The sequence below is a fragment of the Cryptomeria japonica genome, chromosome 10 (genome assembly GCF_030272615.1).
Source record: "Cryptomeria japonica chromosome 10, Sugi_1.0, whole genome shotgun sequence".
NCBI lineage: Eukaryota > Viridiplantae > Streptophyta > Pinopsida > Cupressales > Cupressaceae > Cryptomeria > Cryptomeria japonica.
In genome coordinates this window covers 771,426,693-771,437,308 of record NC_081414.1, presented here as the reverse complement: position 1 = coordinate 771,437,308, position 10,616 = coordinate 771,426,693, and the positions used below count along the sequence as shown (strand labels likewise).

General features: G+C 35.1%; 1 pseudogene; it reads right to left on the bottom strand.

Annotated features, from left to right (window-relative positions):
• Window positions 1-821: 821 nt before the first annotated feature.
• Window positions 822-3,227, bottom strand: LOC131859219 (L-ascorbate oxidase-like; annotated as a pseudogene).
• Between the last annotated feature and the right edge of the window lie 7,389 nt (window positions 3,228-10,616).

The window sequence follows — 10,616 nt, the reverse complement described above, 5'->3', positions numbered from 1 at the left end:
GTAAATGGATTTGGAAGGCATATGCACATAGACTATTAACTTTAAATTAAGTGCTTTCCATCGATCTGCAAACACTGCAACAATGTTTTGTTGCAAAGGACGACCTTCTAGTAGTTTATATTATTACGTGAAACACACATCCTCCATATCTAAGAATTCATAAATCATGACCTTGCGAATGCCATGAATGGATCACAAATTTTTTGGTGGTGAGAATACTTTAAAGAATGACATACATGCATCATTTCCTTTAAATAAGCATACATTAGACATTTAAATTATATTACAAAAGTGCTCAAATAGTTGGAATATTGGAAAATCGAATATAATTAGATCAATTTACAAAATGACATTGTTCTTTATATTTGAAATATGGATATTGTGAATATGTAAGCAACATTGGATATGATTGTTGAGTTACATCTCACATTGGACTTGAATTTATATTATTAACAATGATTTGTAGCGAGAGCACACTTATTACAAATTATAATATAACCTTGTTGTGTTGTATATATAGAGACTTAATAATATACTTTTAAGTCGTGAATTGAAAGAAAATTGAGTATGAAAAATTCTAATTCAACTTTTAATAAAAATACTTTTATTTACCTATTGTAACAACTGAAGCTGAATCATTGGTAACAAATAGCAACTGAGATTTTAAAACATACATCAGCTTTCCCATAATAATTTTATTCAATTGAAAATACATTAGTGTTTTCAACACTACAAAAGAACAGTTCAGCCTTTCTGCCTTGGATAGGAATAGTAGCTACCATGTAGCCTCTGTTATTGTAATGGATGATTGACGACTGACCATGGAATTGATGGCCATTATTTTGGAAAAGGTGGCGAGCCAGGTAGAGAGATTAGTGGTGCATGTGAATATAATTCTTGGTCAGGCCACACCCCATCCCTGTATTGGGTAACTCTCCTACACTATCTATTCCCTCTGCAAACATCACTCCCATCCCCATGAAGAAGTGGGCCTCCAAATGGCAGTGGAAGGGCCATACTCCTGGATTATCGGCTCTAAACCGAATGGCCGTCCATCCGTATGGAAACAGTGCCACTGTGTTACGGAGTGGAGGGTTGGCCATGTTATACTTTGGAGGGTCGTTTACGGGGTCAAACACGCCATCTCCATATCCCAGAATCCAGAAATCATGACCGTGCATATGCCATGGATGTATCTCTGAACTGTTGTTGATGGTGGGAGTCAGAGTATTCGCATTCTGAAGAATCACATCGACAACAGAGTTCAATTTGAAGACGTACACGCCGTTCCCTTCGACGGCATTGGGATTTGGCGGAGGAATGGTGATGTTGTAGTCACGAGGAGTGTAAACGTCCGGAGGAGGGGTGGTATCATAGGCGCCCGTGATATTGTATTTCATGGCAGCTAAGTAGGGAGTTGGAGGAGGCAGGAGCGAAATGTTGTTGATCGCCCACTTTGTGTATCCATTGATCTTGTTTTGCGTGTTCAGAAGGATCAGCTGCCTATCGGACTGTAGTGGGGGAAGCTCTTCGTGGTCTTTGAGAGCCACAAATTTCTTAGCCAGAGCTTTGCTGTAGGCGTAGTCATTCCACTGGAGGCTCGTGGGAGATGGTCCGGTGGGGAGTTTGGTTGGGAGATCTGGAAGATAGTTCAGTACGGCCAGCCCAGTGGGCGTCTTGGGGTCTCTGCCTCTCACGTTCACACCCGCCCAGTAGTTCTGAGAAGGGTCCTGGTTTGCAGTGATGAGAACAGAATACGTTTCACCAGAGTATACATCCAGGTTGTCTACTTCCACTGGTTCTACGTAATGTCCATCTGCCTCGACAACCGTCATGTTGTGTCCCTGTACAAAATCAAATGTGAGAAACATGGGAAAGGCTTAAAAATACCCATTTACGGCACGTAAACAAGTTGAATATTCACTGATAAATGAGGCTTTTTGGGACTAACCTGAATCACAAAGTTGAGGGCTGCAAGAGATGCCACACTTGCAATACGGAGACGATATGTCTTCCCAGGTTGCACCGGCAAGACGAGAGGCGAGCATTGTGTGTTTGTAGCATTGCAGTACTTGTTAGTTGCTGAACAGTTAAAAACCAGCACAAAACAAAAAACGAGATTTGTGAGATTTAAATGAATTTTAAACCCCAGCTTAACCATCATGGATGGTTTGAGTGTATACCATTTTAAAATAATAGCATACACATTGCAATTTACAGTACATTTTATTAAACTCATCTTAATTTGTTCTTGGTGAGTTGTAAGGTCTTATATCATTAGCATTTAGATATACCTGAGGCTCCCCAACCCATACTAATGGATTGGAAGAGAGGCCCACCGCCTGTTCGTATGTGCTCTTGTGCCACCAGTCGCTTAAAATGATAGTCAGCTCACCATCGTAGTTGAAGGGTTCTTTTCCCGCCGCATCCACTATCAGCATTCCATATAACCCCGCTGTCCGCTGTAGACCATAATGCCCGTGATAAAAGTACGTCCCCGGCTGCATTTGATTTATCAGCGATATTATTTGAGAGAAGAGAAACACACATTTGGTACTTAAAAAGACTCCAACTTACTCTGTCCACAGTGAAGTTATAGACGTAGGTATCGCCTGAATAGATTGCGCATTGCGACATGGAAGCCGTTCCGTCGTCCCAGGGAGTACCGTTCTGGAATGCAAAACGCCAAGATAGAGTTATTTCCCGAAAACAAAAGGGAAATGACAAACATTAGACACACTATATTCTATGGATAATAACCCACTGTATATAAGTAGGAGCGTTTGATGGGTGGCATTTAAAACTGAGCGGAAATGAAAAGTAAAAGAGATCATTTACCTGTCGGATGCCATGCCAGTGAACAACAACGTTTTCAGTGGGCATCAAGTTTTCTAACTTCACGGTAATGTTGTCCCCTTGTCTGGCTCTGATGGTTGGGCCCGGTATTGTTCATTTATAGAGATGATATTCACCTGCACGCAATCAGGAGCCCATGTCTGGTAATTTACTTTCCATGTGTAATTATGCTCCTTCGCTTCAGCTGCAAAAGATAACAACAATAAGAAGAACAACACACAGCAAGCACTTGGCTCATAAGCTCTGCCAGCCATTGCAAACAGCCTTAGATGAATTCTAAGACTAAAATGTAAAGCGATATGCTTTGTCTCCGCGGGTACCCCCCATTTTATAGTCATTCTAGCAATGGGAATACCAAGTGGCAGAGCCATTCAATAAAATAAACGTGAATCCCCTTTTCTCCATTGTTCTATTTCATGGGACCTACAATCCGCAATTTTAGTGTTTGCTATGTCCAAATACCCTAGCCCTAGTTAAACGTTGGAAATTGTCTCTCATCTATTTCAAAACTCAGAAAAAATGGAGCTAGGAAAACTCAATTCCTTTTTTCACATATGGGAAACAAAAATAATAAAGAAAATGCCTAGCCCTAATCATTCTTGGTGTCACTTCTTCCCCCTTGCTGATGCAGCAGATAAAATTGTAATGAAAGCTTTAACACACGTTGTATCTAGGAGCCAAGCTCGTGATAAACCGTGTCTTTCCTGGAGACTCAACACCGGCGTTCACAAAATTTGAGGGAATTGCAGGAACGTGAAAGGTGTTTACATTTAACGTAAATCACCGAGTCCATGTACAATATTTCTGATGACGTGTCAAAATAGGTTCGTCATTGGCGGCTAATAAATCCATTCGTCTGAGCGATATTCACTCAGATCGCCCACCGACGCTTTCATACTCAAATATTGGAAAATGCAAGGCGCAGAATGAAAAATGTACCTAAATCTTTTAACATGAATGCACAACATGTACGTAAACTTTTTGACTTGAATGAAACACGGACCTAAATCTTTTAACATTAGTTGTGGGTTAAAGGGATTTAAGTTAAAGATTTCGTGAAGATTAGCGTTACGGTAAGAATTTTGGAAATGAGAATTATCATTTGAGATTATTTACTTTCTCTTTAATATATTTATATTGACTGAATTATTTTGTTATTATTGAAAGAATAATATAAATAAATTTATAATTTCAATAATGATTATTGAAAGAATAATTTTTATTATTAATGGTCAAAGAAATGTTAGTGTCATTTAAATAGTTGGACCTTAACATAATGTTTTGTCTTAGGAAAAAATAGATATCATAATAGTAGAAAATTATACAATTTCATAGATATTAAATTTTATATGAAATATTAATAGGCCCCCCCTTAACACTGGTTGGATGAAATTAAATTTTGACGGTTTATCTAAAGGGAACTCGAGTTTGGGCGAGTGAGGGTGGTTTCATCAGGGACAATAAAGGTAATATGATTATGGTTTATGTGGTTAACCTTGGCACCTAAACCTCAAGTTTAGTAGAAGTGGTGATGACCTTTTATGGGATAGCTATTGCTAAAGATAGGGGGATGTAGAGAATCATTATTGAGGGTGATTCAAAAAATATTATTATGATGCTTCATGGAGAAGCTATGCTAGGTTGGACTACAAAAGATCTCATTAATAAATGTCGACGTATCTTGCCTACCTTTGTCATACCATTTCCTAGTCACTTTCATTGGTTTTTCTATGAATCGGTTTACCACGGGAGGTGATCTCATCCAGCTTGAGCCAAACAATAGTGATAATTTCAAGTAGAATGATATTATTTGGTCTGTAATAGAGAGGGGCAATCTTGTGTCCTATTTGGAGGACATGAAAGGCTTTAACCCTTCTCTTTCTAAGAAATTTGTTTAGTCTTGGGAGAAGGGTAAAGTTATCATAGGGAGTGTGGTTTTCATTGTATTCATGGGGTGTATTGTTGCCACTACTGGGCTCATAGATGAGGATATTTTTTCCCCAAAAATACCTAAAGGGAATTAAAAAGATAATTTCAAGAAATTCTTGAGGGTAGGAGAGAGGGTTCCTCATCTACATAATGGCTTCCGTAGGTAGGAGCTCTCAGGTGAATGGAAGGACATTGCATTGGTTCTTATGAAATACATCACCCTTAATGATAGGTATAAGAGATTCCAATCTGAGTTGTTTCCTATGTTAAACCATTTTAGACGTGCTATTAAAATGAACTTTCCCGACTGGATCTTTTCTTACAATTGCCAAATTGTAGCTACAACTAAGTCTAAGGAAGTTCTTTTTATGCACCAAAGTTTAATTACGAGGCTCTATAATTTTTGCTTGTCCATGTCCCTTACTAGAAAACCCTCCATAAATCCTCCATTCCCCTACCTAACCCCACTCTTATCATAGAGTTCTCCAATATCCATTAGAGCAGGTGAAAGTTGCTTCTAGTTCTATAACGACCACCCCTTAGGCTAAAACTTTGACTAACTAGGTTAATCTCGATCATTCCTCCAAAGCAAGAATATTAAATCCCAAGCCTCTCCTCAAAAGGGTAACTGAGACAAAGGGAAAGTAATTAAGTAATTCATCTATAAGGACTCTACTTCCTCTTGGTTTACGAGCTCATAATGGACCCTTGACAACCCTAATGTCACCACTACAAACCCTAGATCACCTAGACACCTTCTTTGGGCTTCCTTTCTCCTTCCTCCATTTCATCCCCTTGTCAATGAAACCTAGTGAAGGTCATTGAAAATTTCAATGAATTGTGTGCAACCTATAATCGGGAAAATACCATCATCCACTAGCTCCTGGCCCAAATCAATACTGCTGAAAGATTAAATTAATTGTTTGGAGGCAACAATCAAGGCAAAGGCTAATGGTTTTGATTGAGTGGTCAAGGACAAAGATGGCAAATTATGGTTATCAACTAATGATCTGGTAGAGTGTCTTCTAGAATGAGATACCCTGGAAGAGGAAATCAAAGCCTTGAATAACAAGGTGGCCCATGAAGAGGAGAGGAATGAAATTCATAGAATTTCAGGGCAACTAGGATACACTTAAAAGGAAATTGGAGGAGATGGTGGGGTACAACAAATAAATGGTGCACAATAATTTAGCTTCAATGCAGGCTATCGGGGAAGAGCTTGATAGAATATTGGTGAAGATGAAGTGGTCAATAAAGATTTTGAGGGTGTTACCATTGAGTCGATTGGGACCACGGTCAAGGTAAAAATAAAGTCTCTCGCTACTTCATTAGGAAATGGTTTAATCAGAAGGTTTCCTTTACACGAAAAGGTTAAAGAGCTTAGCTAGGATTGGCAAGTTGTGAAAACCCCCACCATGTAGATGATCAGTTTGTGTCTTCTGAGGGTAGTGCTGGTTTTTTGGTATCAATTATTTTCTGGTTTAGTATGTTGTTGTTTTCTATTGGTCTTTAGTTGGTTCTAGTTCTTTTTGTGTCAGTTGGTCTTCATACTAGGTGTTCTCACTCCTTGTGAGACCCCTGTCCTCTATCGTGTAGTTTCTATGTAAGGGTTTGGGCCCTATCCGACTTTAACTAATTACAACATAAGACTCCAATAAATTAAATTAATAAAAAGAAAAAATTTAGTAAACTTTTTTCATACACTACAAAAACCCATTTAAATTAATACCAATTTAATATAATAATAGCATTAAACAACTTTAAAAACATGCATGCCACAATATAATAATTTACAAAACTGGCATTTGACAATTTTTTCTTGTTTGTCGAGGATTATACAATTAAAATTAAAAAAAAAAAAGTAACATATAAAATTAAATATTTAGATTTTCTCTTACATTGGCCCCAAATAAATGTAATATTAATAATGTTGATTTATAATAGATAAAAATAACTAATACATATTTTTAAACGTCCATCCAAACATCATCCATCATCTAAACAAGAGGAATAGATTTCAATCTTTTACAAAATGAGTAAAGGAGTACATGTTCATGCTTATCCATAATACATGATATAATATATATTTACATGCATTCCTTATTTAAAATAAAAAATTTAAAAGAAAAAATTCTCTGCCCCCCCCCCCCCCTCCCACTAATATCTAGAGTTAAATTAAACTCATCAATATGCACTACATTATCCTCAAGGGTTGCTTGATAGTGACTATGAAAATCTTATACAATGTAATGCCCATTTATGTTTTCCGAGTAAAAATACTTTCAAATATCTTTATTCCCAAATAGATCCTTGTGAGTGATGATCCATTTAAACACTTTTTACCATTATATACCTAGGTCCAACTTGTTTAGCAATTTTTGAGCGTTGGATTAATAAAGGTAAAAAGAGATAATGGAACAAATAAAGAAGATTCACATAATGTAGGTGGTTATTACCTTAGTCACCTTGCTTTATCTAATTACAAGAAAACAAAGATATGCTATGCATAAGTTAAAACATAAGTCCTACCACCGTGGAAATATTAGAATGCTCATCTAGGAAGCAAGACTATGGCAATTCCATTACTGGACGCTATAGGCCATGCTTAAATTTAATATGTAAAGAGTAAACAAGTGGAAAGTGCCTACAAATTCTTGCCTCTACAAGAAAGAAAAGTTAAGGAAAATATCTGATTATTTCTCAGAGAAAGAAAAGGACAAAAAGAATGAGCCCTTCCACATGAATCTCAGATCACCAATGGAGCGTTTTCTTGAATTGTCCTTACTTTCTTTTCTGATGTATGAAAGTCGCATATTATTCTTTTAGTTATAAGAAAAATATAAGAATGGTGGTATTATTATAGAGTTATGCCTCTCAATGTGATTAAAATCAATATAGTTTAGAAGACTTGTAAGATTAGTGACATAAAAGACATGAAATAAATTGATTCTAGATAATCAAAATAAATAATCTCAATAAAAAGAAATACTAGTAATATGAGAGGAAAGAACAATATATTGAATTTAAAAAATTATGTTTGGTTAATGATCTCTAGTTTGGATAGGGGAAAAGGGAGTGATTAGGCAAAAAGGGGGTAGAGAAAAGAGAATAAGAAAACAAGTAAATCTGAATTAAAATTGTGAAACATCAAAACACAACTTGCATACAACTTACTTGCATAGGATTAATAGTATCAAATGAGATAAATGGAAGTATAATAATGAGAGAAACAAATATGTAGTCATTAATTTTTTGAGTTCTAATATTTTCATGTTGATTAATTGATGTTGCATATACAATAATAAATAAATTTAATGGTGCATAATAAAACAAGAATGCACCATTAATTTATTAAAATAGATTTTCAAATAGTGTGTTTGGTAAAAAAAGGCATAGACATAGTTGTTTATTGGATGAGTATAATAATTCAAAACTCACTTGAAAATCCTAAGTAGAGAATCTCATAGAGCTTCGCTTGTTAAATAATCCCTTATCTAAATGTTCAAGTTACTATATATAAGAAAAGAAGATTGTATAAGAAAAAGTCTCAGATGAAAAGATCTTGTTCTACATGCAAGGTTTTATCTGTAGTCAATTGAATTATTCTTTTGTTTCCACTTTTCATCATGTGTTTGTCTATAACTTTTCCATTTTGTGATTTGTGTTTTAGGATTTCTCTTTAAATTAACTAACTATTTTTCTTCATTATCCCCTTGACCTTATAAAAGGGCATACGCTTTTTGAAAACACATAAAAAATTCTATTAAAAGTGTCCACTTATCAAATCTTAATTTTCTACTCATTATCAAGGCGAATCCATTATAATATTAATTTCTCATTTTCCATTATACTATTCACTATATTAATATTCATATTCGTATTTCATTATTTACATTATCCATTATTAACTATTATATAAATTAAATAAAGATATATTTCATTATTTATCCATTCTGTGTATTTAAAGTAAATAATAAACACTCCTTACCACTTACCATTTCCCATTACTACCTATCTTCTCTCCTTACCACTCATTCTTCCTATACCACTAATCTCCTATCATCTTGGATATTCATCCCACAATCTAGATCCACCTGGAGAATTTCTATTTAATCCAGTCCCTCTCTCATTTCAAGCCATCTAGCATTTAGTTCATCTTTTGAATTTTGCATTCTTGTTATATCGCATTTGCTTTCTCTTTCAATCATCTTGCATTCATAATTTTGAATCTCCATTTCCTCATATCCTTTTGTGCGTGCTTCTGAGAGCAATCAATATTATTACAAAACACAAAATCTTGAGGAATAGGAGTGCAATGGAGGCAAATTCCGGTTAAATGCATGTGTGTGCATATTGTTTGTTTTGATTTGCATGTATTGTTTTCTTGCAAGTACTTCATTGTCTGATGTTGAATGATCTGGATCTTCTCCCATAAGATCTCGGATTTGATGTTTGCATCTTCAGTTTTAAATAAGTATCTCTTTTATTAAAATCCTTGGGTTCACCTATTACATAGGATTGAAATGGATCAATGGTTCAATAGATAACTCCTAACAAGACGAGGAGTGCTAACCTTTGGATGGATAATTAAATCTTATGATTCTAAAATATCTAGTCACTTGGTGGGTTCACCGACCAGGGAACCTCTATTTTTATTCTCTTGAGCCTTTACTTTGTATACCATTCTAAGAATAATGACGTATATTACTTTTATACTTTTTGTTTAAATTTATTTTCTACAAGACCCCTATTGGCATTTGATCAAACACCACCTTTAATAATATTCCTTGGCTAAATGGTACTTTGATATTTTTCCTTCCCTTGTTCCTTAGTAATATGTATTAATTACAAAAATCTATAAATCTTCTAAGTGTCTCCTATTTGGTTTACTAGTTCATTTATTATGGTTTTTAGATTTTTTCAATCAAAATGCTTTTCATTTTTTCCCTAAAAACCTATATTCCTTGGCCTTTCTTTTGTATTTTACACCTTTGCGGTTTGTACATAATTTATCTAGTGGAATGTTTTTTGTTTTACCCTCAAAACCACTCATTCCTTCATTCTTATTGCCAAGTCCCAGCCTCCATTATTTAGCATGCTTGCAAAATTTTACACACCATATTACTCATAAAATAATAATTGGTATGTGGGATTCCTACTTCTTACCTCCTTGTTTTCTTCCTTTAATTCCTTCTTTATTTCTATTTTTCATCATTAATCCCTTCTAATTCCCAAAGTATATATTGGGTGGTGTACTTGATCTCGGAGACCCACCTTTATTTTTATCATCAAACCTAGACCTTCACAATTTCACTTAGTTTGGCACCATGTGAACATTTCTTCCCATTTTCAATCTCCATGTCTCTCTCATAATTTTGCATTTTATGTTGCGATTGAATATATTTTTTCTCGTCAAAATTCTTAAAGATTATATAATCCTATGTCCTCCACTATTTAGTAGGCATACAAATATTTCCCTACAACATTACCTAAAAGATGTTGTCACCCATGGAATTCAATTAATGTCTTACTTGGTTGTAAGGTATGGATAGGGTTAGACTTAAATTAGTGTTAAGGATAAGTGTTTAATTTGTGTCAAGTTAAAGGTTAGGCTAGGGATGAGTTTTAACTAGGTTCAAGGTTTAATTAGGGTTATGATTAAAATTAGGGTTGTCACTAAAATTAGGGCTAGTTTTAGAATTAGGATGACAAATAGGCTTAGAATTATGATTATAATTAGGGTTAGGGTTATAATTAGGAATATGGTTAGGATTATTGTTCTAGGATAGAGCATGGGTCAAGGTTATAATTAAGGTTGAGGTTAGGCTTAA